This window comes from Pteropus vampyrus, unplaced genomic scaffold (genome assembly GCF_000151845.1).
Source record: "Pteropus vampyrus isolate Shadow unplaced genomic scaffold, Pvam_2.0 Scaffold73, whole genome shotgun sequence".
NCBI lineage: Eukaryota > Metazoa > Chordata > Mammalia > Chiroptera > Pteropodidae > Pteropus > Pteropus vampyrus.
Window position 1 is genome coordinate 915,823 of NW_011888854.1, and position 11,763 is coordinate 927,585.

Sequence of the window (11,763 nt, forward strand, 5' to 3'; positions counted from 1 at the left end):
TTTGCAGATATTGCATCTGAGGGATAAATTCCACTTACTCATGGTGTATGAGAGAGCCAGGTTTCTTACCATTGGAGACAATGTTTACAAATAATAAAGGAGAAGATGCTAGAATGATCTATGTGCTAATGGACTAAGATCGAAGATATTGATAAGAACTCTTGATTAGCTTAATATAGATTCAGATTGTTAGATGTATAAATACTTATGTCTATGAGTTAGTGTGTACACATATATTTCCTTATTTGTCAGCTGAGAACTAGAAACAATGATATTCTAGTAGTGACAAACACACATCTTGGTTTCTAGCCATTCTCTAGTATCAGGAAACAATGCTCCTTAGAGAAATAATTGATTCTAGGACTGGGACAGGAAGGAAGAATGATGGCAAGAGGGGACATCTTACAGTACTAAAAAAAAAAGGCATGGGGGAGAAAAGGAAAAGAAAAAGAAAAACACACAAACACAATAATAGTCAAAGTAACATGAGAGTCCACTGAGAGAGCTCCCTGTAACCAAAGCTGGAAAAAAAATCGAGTAACAAATTAAATAAGGTAGTATTGGATTTTAACCCAAAGTATAAAATAAATATTTATGAGTTATTACTGACAGAATAATTATATGAATAAATAAGTGAGGGGGAATAGACAAATCTCTAACAGAATAATTCTAAATCATTTATGTAGATACTTTGACATAAAGAAGATAGAACAGCAAAAGGACATAGATAAAATCTAAAAAAAATCTGAATAACAATGGAATTTAGTTAGCGGTAATGTATTAATATGTGTTAATATTGGTTCATTAGTTGTAACAAATGTGTCATATAATATAAGATATTAATGGGAAAAACTTCGTTTAGGGTATATGGGAACTCTGTAATACCTTTGAATTTTTTCTGCAAATCCAAAACTGTTCTAAAATTTAAAAAAAATATTTAAAAAATCTAGTCTCTCCTTTTTGCTCAATACATATTAACAAATAAAATAGTCTGAGCAGGTAAATATGTGGATACTTTCCTAAATAATATGATTTAGTTAAAATTGTATGCAACCTTTTCTTCAGTTTCTTTACTTTTTTTATACAGACCTAAAATCTTGCCAATTGACCTAATTACTATTAGAAGTTGAGCCAGCACTTCCTCAGTACTGAGTTCATTTCCCTTCAAGGAATGAAGCTTTTAAGAGACACTCATTAATTAGCATCTTCATATCACCAAGTTTGTAGCCCATATTTCAGTTTCTCTTTCTTGCATATGCAAAGCGATTAGAGAGGTAAAAAAATAAAATATTGAGATGCGGGCTGTGATGTGACAACAGCTCATCTAGCAGAGGAGAGTCAGTGGTTAAAGGACAAACAGATGGTTCTGGAACAATGGAATTGGGTTATTAATCTATTAAGCACGTAAATGACCTCTTCTAGATATTTTGCTTTTTGGGAGAGTAACCCAACTACAAATATGTTTCAAGTATTCCCCATAAGAGAATTATGTATATTATCAATTCATTCAATGCATTAATTGAATGCCTAATGTGTGCTATGCAATTCTAGCATTAAGGATGCATCAATGAGCAGAACAGATGCAAATTACTGCTTCTGTGGCTCATGTTACTGTGTATTCTTCATTATGGGCTATTTTATATATGGCTTTCAGAATTGAGAAATTAGGGAGAACAAAAGCATTTTAACGTTTTACATACTTTCACTTCTATGTTTCTTCATGTCCTACCAGTAAGGGAAATAAGTAATCGATACTTCTACAATGTAATGTGTTACAAATCTACAAACCAATAAGAGGTTAAAAACAAGAAAAGTAGCAATAGGTTTGTTTTATGGTCTGCAAAGAATCAAAAAATTTGTTTTATAAAAGTGAAGAATATTTTTTGCCTCCCCCCAGCCCTCTCTCTTTTTCTCTCTCTATCTAAATTTTGCAACATTATTTTTTAAGTGCTTTCAACAGTATTTATTGAATATCAGTGTCAAGTCAGTTTTTGGACTGGACACGGAATAAAAAACTAATATAAAGCTGTTCCTTCATCAGAACTTTTATGAACTAAATCATAATACTTTTATTTTATTGTAGATTACAAATGCAATAAACGTTATTAGCTGTAAAGTCTAACCTAAATATTTTGGGGGCCAAGAAAAAGAGGAAAAATGAAGTCTTACATACCACATGTCTAAAACTTGGATGTCACATTTAATTACGTTAACAAATTTGTAAAGTTTTACTGCTTTATCTCAAAAAGTGTAACTTCAAAAGAAGAAACTGCAAAATGTCGTTATGCATTGAATTGTGTTTCTTCCCCCAGTACCTATGAAACTTATTCGGAAATAGAGTCTTTGAAGATTTAGTTAACATACATTGATGTCATAACCCCCTAACCCCTAGTACCTATGAAATTTATTTGGAAATAGAGTCTTTGAAGATTTAGTCAACATACATTGATGTCATTAGGGCGGTACTTAATCCAAATGACTAGTGTCCTTGTAAGAAGGAGATTTGGATCTCGGTGCACAAGGAGAACAGCATGGGAAGATGTGGAGATACATAGACGTGGGAGGAAGAAACCCTTGTGAAAATGGAGGCCGTGTGAAGATTGGAGTTATGGTGTCCATAAGGCAAAGGGCTCCTGGGGCTCCTTTCAACAAGTATTTATTGAATGCCAATATCAAGTAAGGTTTTGCAGTGGACACTGGGAATAAAACCAGAAGTAAGAAGCCAGAAAGGATCCTTCCCTGAAGGCTTTAAAGGGAGAATGGCACTGTTAACACCTTGATTTTGAAATTTTAGTCTCCAGAACTGCGAGAATAAATTTCTGTTTTACATCATCAGGTTTATGGTACTTTGTAAACATCAGCCCTATGAAATTCATGAATATGTATATAATGTCATTTTTGTTAAATGAAAAAAAATTAGCAACATAGCAGAGACAACTGAATATAATTATATAATTGCACAAGGTCAGCTGTTCTGTTGATCGATAGGCAATGTTTGGATGAGAGGAAGAATTAAATATTTTATAATTCAAAAATTAATTTATATTTTTCAAGTTATAGATTATTACAGATTATGTTTTTATCATGCAATTTATTTTTCTTTTATTTTGACAAAAATAATTAATTTTATAATCAATATTTTATTTAATTTATATTCTGTTGGTAATAATTATTGACATATACTTCTAAAATGAAAAGATCTTTAAAATATTTTGAGGTAAAGAATTATAAATAATAAGTAAATATATTTCCAGATAACAAAATTTGAATAATTTCATAAAGCATATAAATTAAATATAAATACTAAATATATAATTACTAATATTTTTTAAAAACTTAGTTCTTTCAAATATTCAAAAATTGTATATTATAATTTCAAGAAAAAATGATATAATAAATTAATGACTTTCAAAATTTAGATCAAAATTACATACATAAACCTGAAATTTATGTTAAATTTTTGGAAGAAACATTTAAATTTAATGAAATATGTTTATAAAACTTAACAAATTTTTAATTCTAGCTTTTAAGGTGAATCTAGTGTGGTAACTAACATTAAGAATCATTTTCAAGATGGTAGGATTGTTCTGCACGAATCCAAAAACAGGAGGTTCAGAATATCTGAATAGAAATATTTGTCTAGTTTTGGACAGGCAGTTGACTTTTTGTGACACATTTAGATGGCGCCATCCTCAACACATGACTGTGCATCCGGGGAATGGTTGGACTGTGTGTCAGGTGACCTGGCAAGTGGATTTACAGAGGAACTCGAGGACTGCACACTCATTCCTTATCCATCTAATACAATCTTCTAAAGTTGTACAATGCAACATTGTTCTAAATGTCGGTCATACAATAAAAACAAAACAAAACACAATGTATCATTTGGAGAAAAAGGGAATGACAGAATAAAACAAAAATGTCATCTATTCAACTTTAGTCTCTTTTAGAGCAACAAATAATGAGAAATGATCCTAAAACCTTTAACTCAACCATCGTCTCAGTTTACACATTTCAAGATATATACCAAGCTCCTATAATACAGAAGGAATTTCCATTGTTATCCCTCGTGCATTTATGACGAGTTTCCTGAAACTACTTTTTTAATTTCAATTGTCTTTATTTTCCTTTCAGACTCATTCTGTGAGCATCAGGTACAAGAAAACAGCGATGATAACAATAGTCTGAAATATCTTTACCTAACTCTAGATAGATAAATAGATAGACAAATAGGCAGATGACGAATGGATAGATAGGTAGATAAAATGTAGATATATCTTTATAGAATAAATATATTTTGGTTTTGGAGTGGTTGTGAATATTTTTCTCAAATATTTTGGCATGTTGTTGATTTTATTTACTAAAACGATTGACACTATTCGTTTTAACTGACACTTTAGAGATTGCCCTGTATAGATAATAGCAATGCATTCTTATCTTAGGAAACTATACATTTAGACAATGGTAGAAGATAATGGATAAGCCAACCTTTCATGGTATACATTTAAAATTGTGAATAGGCACCTTGAGAATTAATATTGTTTATAATGAGATGAATGCAAGTGTTTCCATTATATTTACTTCAGCTACATATAACACCTACCACACAGTTCTTTAATTCTTATTCTTAAAGATATAATGATTCCAAGAATTGATTTTGTTGAACAGTTTGTTTATGGAAGTGGTAGTGTCTGCCAAATTAAACTATTTCTAAGAAGAGTGCTCATTCATCTTCCTTGGATTTCAACCAAACGCATTTCAGAGATAATGGTATAATGTATCTACAAAAGTTTAACTTGACTGCATAAAGTATAAGTGGAAATATTCAATCTATATCTATATTCATATCCATATCCATATCTGTTAGGCATGCTGCCCAGTTTTAAAGACCCTCATGCCTTAGGGTAGTGGCTCTCAACTTTGTCTGCATATTAGAATCACTTGGGGAGCTAAAAAGATTCTGATATCAGGGGCCATCATCAGAAATTCAGACTTAGTTGGTTGTGGGCATTGGTTCACGGGCATTGAAATTTTTAAAAGCTCTCCAAGTGATTCAATGTCCAGGGAAATAGTAGAACCACTGTCTTGAGATTTGAAGAAGGCTTGAGTGAGAAAAGTAGTATCTTAGCATTTATAAATGTTCATTTGAAATGACTGTGTCTAAACACACAATGCTGCCTTCTTTGGACATGCTTTAAAATAGCAGATTTGATGATACAAATATATTCTAACTTAGTTACTATAAGTCCACAATTAAATAAAATATGATATAAAGCTATTCTTAATATTATTTTGTTTCCTAATCCATAAAGCTGCTCTTTCAAATGTTTTACTTTGTCATAATGTACTCTGTGTAGTATTGATATCAAAGAGATATATTTATTAATGTGGATTGAGATTCAGTGATGCGATGACAAATCTTTAACAACCAGATCTTTGATGACGAAATAGACCAGATTTGTAGAAATTTCTGATTTCCATGATATATTTACTTATACTATGACCACTTTCAAGCTACAATGTGATATCAGGCAGCTGACAAACTTTCTGAAAATTTAATAGCTGTTGCAAGCTTGAAGCTGGCTCCAGCATACCCCTGCAACACACCACATGCATATATACCTGGCATTTTGTAGAACGCTCAGCACTCTTACCTAAATATGTCAATTAATCCTCAAATCCACACCATGATAGAGAAACAGTGGAGTTGGTTGCAAATTCAAAGGAACGAAATAAGAAGCTTCAAGGAGATTTAATTTCTCAAGTCAGACAAGAGTTACCCACATGTAATTTTGAACACCTACTATGAATCAGCTGTTCTTCCAGCTGTAGATTCATGACAATAGCTCTACCCTCAAAGAGCCTGTATTCTACTGTGAGAAGACAGAAAAAAAGCAATAAATTTATATGTTGAGTTTACTGGTTGATGCAAACTATGACGAAGATAAGAGTGACGGCATGCTAGAGTTTGGACCAAGAAGCTATTTTAAGTTGGACTGTAGACGAGTTTTCCAAGGAAATGTCACTTGAATAAAGTTGTACATGACGTGTAGAAGGTAGTAGAGCTCTTGGGTGTGGGGGGTGGGGGGAGTCTTAAGGAAAAGGAACAACAGAAAATATGCCAAAATAAGCAAAAATGAGGGATTTCCGAGGTACATATGTGACAGGTGCCTAGTAAATGAGGTAGAGATGAGAAGTTGGGAAGGGCTGTCAGATGACAGGCCATACAATGATGGGTCTTGTAGCTTGGATTTTATTTTACCTGTAATGGACTTGAAAGTTTTAGGCCTGGAAAAAAGATAAGCATGATTCAAATGATAACCACAGCTGTTTTGCTCAAAGGGATGAATGGAGCTGGGAGAGCAGATAAAACCCCTCTCTGTAATTCAGGCATTGAAAATGGTAGCTTAGACTAGAGCAGAATTTCCCAAGTTATGCACAAGATCAGTCCTCTTGTCCTTAGCCCTCAAGGGTAGATTGGTGAATCTAGGGGTCTCTTGTCCCCGGTGGCTTACCACTTTATTTGTAAAGCAGCCTTGTCCTTTTACCTCAGTGTTGTGAAAAGTAGTATCAGTCCCCTGTGGCATGGCATGAAAGGAGAAGCATTGAAAAGTGGTTAGCAGTAAATACTGCAAGGTACATGTGGATTACAGACATAAATCGAAAGAGATGTCTGCATTTTCTGATCATTTCACCTTGGGACTTAAAGAAAAAGAGAAATCAAGGACTCTGAATAAGTCATACGGGAACCAGATGGAGCACTCAAAACTGGATAAAGAAGGAGTTTAATAAATGGACTATTTACGAAGATATGAAAAAATCAAAATGATAGCAAATGTAATGACAGATGATCCCAGGGCTGTCGATAGCAGAAAGCTTTGACCAACTTTAACTCTAAAAAAGTCGCATGGAGTGGCAGTTTTTGCTTTCAAATATTGTTTAGGATAGTTAGAGACTATTCCAAGATATGTAAATATGTAAAACCAAAAATGCTTTGGATTTGACAGAAAGGGAAAAAAAGTAATATTATCAGTAATATATTTTTTTTTTTTTCTGTTTTCCTCATTCCCTTTCTAGTGTGGGTGGGATGCACTGGCACAATAATACATTGATGTCTTTATAAGAAACGTAATCCGTTAGCAAGAAAAAAATTTTTTGTGGATGCTCCATCCTAAGTGTCTTAGACCCAAGTACACTTCTATAGAGTACCATAAGTGCCCTACCCTACCCCTCCCTGATAGAGAATCTTGAGGTTTCATCATCCTGAAAACCCTCAAATTCTTCTTAATGCAGTCTTTGGACTTTGCTTGCTAATAAACCCATGTCAAGGCCTGCCAAATCATGATCCTTTAATCTACATCTTTAGTGTTCTGTTCCTCTCCCTGCTCTTATTAATGTGACTGCTTCCTTCCCAATAGTTCTTTCTCTCTTAAAAAGAGGGTGAGGAGGCTGAGCTAATCTGAAATTACAGCCTGGTTGGAGATCATCAAATTCCTCTCTATAATGAAAAATGACTTGATGTTTTTCAGTCTGGAGGTTGACAGTACAAAGACTTTTTCAGATTCTCTCATTCTTATGGGTTTGCATGTGTTTCCCATTTTTCAGTTTTTAATTGAACTAACTTGCATTGAACTCAGTTTATCTGTGAGCGTATCAATATAGCATCTCCAGTATCACAAACATAAGGTATTTGAGATCCCCTTGTGGGTTTTTTTGTTTGTTTGTTTCATTGTTGCTTGAGAAGATAGATGGATCAATGTAGACATCAGTATAATAATCCCCCCCACACACATTTACAGAACTGCAGTCTGTTCCTGCACAGAGAGGCACCGTTTTTTTCTTACTAAATCCTATTCGCCCCCGTGCTTAGATGATATCTGATACATTTTCTTAATGTCAGGCATTAAGAAAAAATCAAATATTGGAATTGCAGATTTATAAACATAAGCATCAAATGAGTCTGATTTAACAGATGGGTGGAAGAAAGAGATAGACAGAAATAAATGGCTAAGGAGAGGGAGAGGAAGGAAAGAGGGAGGGGCAGAGAGAGAGCAAGGGGAAAAGTCTTCGAATCAGTATTATTATCTTCAGAATGGAAATGGCAATAATAATCTGAATTTGAATGGGTATGCCATATGTAAAGCTTCTGGGTTCATGATATGACTAAAATACCTAAAACTTTACTTTTTCTTGAGTACTAAGTGTTGTTGACTGTGGATTCAGGGTTTATGGTAGTTTGATTGTCATGTGTTGCATAGATGGTTCTGAGTTTAGGATACTAACTTTGTCATACCTGAGATTGACATATGTATTTGATAGCCTTAGGCCATTGCTATAAACATATACTCAAAATGAATAGTTGACAGGCTAATTTGAAAATATTCATAGTATTCCCTTTTTCTTTTGAAATGGTAATTTTATAATTGCAGGCTTAATCAATTTAATTCCTTCTTCTTAGGCCCTTTTGTGTTAACTCCGATTATATTCATCTGTTATATCTGCCTTTTTTCATTGTCTGACAAAAATATGACTACAACAGACATAAAAGTTGGACAGTTAGATTGCTTAGAAATTAAAATATTGCTTTTAACATTGATTATTAATTATTTGTAAAGAGAAACCTATTGCAAAAAGCCTCAGGGTACATGCCAATTAAAGAGTTTTAAGCCATAAAAATAAAAATAGTTGCAGCATGAGCATTTTAATTATCGACTGATGTTTCTTGGCCTGAAAAGTTAAGTTTTATAGTATGCCCTCAAGTTCATAAAACTCGAGCCTCTGGAGAATAGGTAGACAGGTAGTCAACAGTGCTAACTGATTTCTTCTGGGTAGAAGCTAAAGTCATGAACCCGATGAGCTTTTGATTCCTGAAAATGATTTTTAGTTTTAAACCTTATGTGGAATGGATGTTTGAGAATCATAGCTGAGCAATGCCACATGTCTCTGAGAACTGCGGTCTGTTTCTGCAGAGAGGCACAGTTTTTTTCCTACTGAATCCTATTTTCCTCCCTGCTTGGAATGATATATGGTACCACGAAAATCATACATCCCCACAATTCTACCGAATTATTCAGTGAATAGTTGCAAAAAAAAAAAAAAAAAAAAAAAAAAGACTAGTTGCTAAAATTGCATACCTTTTAACTACAAATGTGGGTCTAATGTTTTCTGTTTTCCATGGATAGACAAGCTAGGTGGGTTTCAGATGGTGTTTGACTCAGATGGAAACGAAAGATCCTGAATCTAAATAATTTAAGTACAAATCAGTTTAAAAAGTGAAATATGTAATTGAAGAGATACCGTTCATGAAATCAAAGGAAAAACCTGAAAACTAGGCTTGAGGTAGGAAAAGACTAAGTGAGTTTATCAGTCTCTTATTCAGGCCATTGACATGGTGATTAGTTAGCCAGGATTACTTGTTCACAACTGTCTTTCCTTGTATTATTCCGGGGAGGAGTTTAATGCTTAGGGATATAGTTTGAAAGCGTGGCCGGTGCACAAGCCAAATGTTTAATTGGGGCACCGCATTGGAGCGGGTCTGCTGTTGCCATTCCCACAAGAACTCTGTGCGCGGGCCAGTTTGCAATGCAAACTCCACCAAGTAAGGTCGAAGAGAACCACTGCTACTACAGAATAATAAAATTAAAAAATTAGATACCTCCAAAACATATCATTTTTACCTCAATAGTTTTTTTTCCCACCAAAAGCTAGAGCGACCTATAACATCACTCTCGAGAGAGAAAATGGGCCATATACCATGAGCAGGCTGCCCGTGTGGAGCATTTTGAAGGCAAAATTTATAGGAGTGAAAAAAATACAAACATCAAACCAATTTCATCATTGCTTCTATACAAGTATGGGTCATCCTTGATGCTAAAACATATTTGTATTATTTTAAACTGAAATGTGTCTATTTAATAATTAATTTAACCTCACAAAACAAAGACTTACTTTTTTCCTTATGCTGGGGCTAGATTACATTTCCCAGCCTCCCTGACAGGTAGATGGGCAGTGCGATTGCGTTTCAGTCAATAGAATTTGAGTAGAAGTGATCAGACCTCTTACAGACTGCCTTGTTTAAATCCCCCCACATCTGTTCATCTATGCTCTTCCCTCTTCTGCCTAACAAGAATGAGAACAGCCTGTAGAGCAGTTTTGGAAATCCCATATTGAAGATGACAGAGCTGCCATCTACCAGGATCTTTTATTGACTGTGTTAATTAACAAATAAGCCTCCCATCACCCCTCCTTAGGTTAATAGGTGAACAAGAAACTTCTAAAGTTTTTCTGCCTTTATTTGTTTAAAGCTATATTTATTTCAGCAGCAATAGTTAACCTACTTAATATTCTTCATAGGATTTATTTTACACTGTGAATTTAGCTTTTTTTCTAAAGTCTTACTTTACTGTCATTATACACTTCTGAGATTAGAACCTTGATAGTTACGGGCTAAGTGCAATGAAACGAACTAGTGCCCACGCAGTAGTGCCCAGCCAGAGCTTCTTGCAGAAAGCTTCCTGATTGATGCCCATACTGGTAAGGATGATGTGTTACACACGAGTAAAGGGGTCAGTTTTTATGAGCCTCTTTCATCCGACGAGGTCCAGAACCCACCCTATAGTCAGCAGCATCTCTACTAATGCGAGATTTAACTGTGTTTCTTAAGTAGGATTCATTCATAAGACAGAATAAGAGAGGGAGGGGGGAAATTCACACCATACCTTGCAAACGAATAATTGGTTCCCTTACCTTTCTGCCCCTTCCCGCCCTGCATCACTTCCTCTACAGACATAAGAAAATATCCCCTGTGAAGTACTGTGCAGCTACATTGCAATGCGGTATTACAAAGGCTAAATACACTGCTGCTTATATTCCTACTTCCTTCCTGTCCCCACCCCCACCCCAACTGGTATGCATAACAGAATGAACAGGCAACATGTAAAACCTAGGAGGATAATGCCAGAGTTTGCACATGGATTTTTTTAATAGACTAAAATATTCTTTATTTTAATATCTAAGGATATATAGTATTTATAAATAAACATTTTATTATTTTATGTGAATAGTAAATTATACTAGTTGTGAGATTCCAGGCAGAAGAAAACCTGAGCCCTTAAAACTCTGTCCCCTTTCTTTCTTCTATCTATTGTCTCCTTCTCTGGGATGAGACAATAGTATTCTTTTTTTTTTTTCTTAAATTTTATTTTATTAGTTTCAAGTGTACATTGGTTAGACATTTATACAGTTTATAAAACGATCCCTCTAACTGCTCTTTCCTCTGGCTCTCCATCGAGCCATTACGTTAGTGCTAACTGCATTCCCTATGCCGAGCTCCCCATCCCCGTGACCATCTATTAACTACTAATTTGTACTTCTTTAACCATTCACTGCATTTTCCCAGTCCCCCAACCTCCTCCCCTCTGGCTGTCACCAGATTGTCCTCTATGTTTGTAAGTCTGTTTTTGATTAGCTTGTTCTTTTCGTTCTTTGGATTTCACATGTAAGTGAAATTATATGGTATTTATCGTTCTCTATCTGCCTTATTTCACTTAGCATAATCACCTCTAGGTCCATCCATGTCATTGCAAATGGTAGGAATTCATTTTTTTTAATGGCTGAGTAATATTCCATTGTATATGTGTACTATAACTTATTTATCCAGGCATCTGTTGATGGGCATTTATGTTGCTTCCATATCTTGGTTACTGTAAATAGACAATAGTATTCTGATTATAAAAACTAGAGAAGGCATTTGAGGTAGAGGAC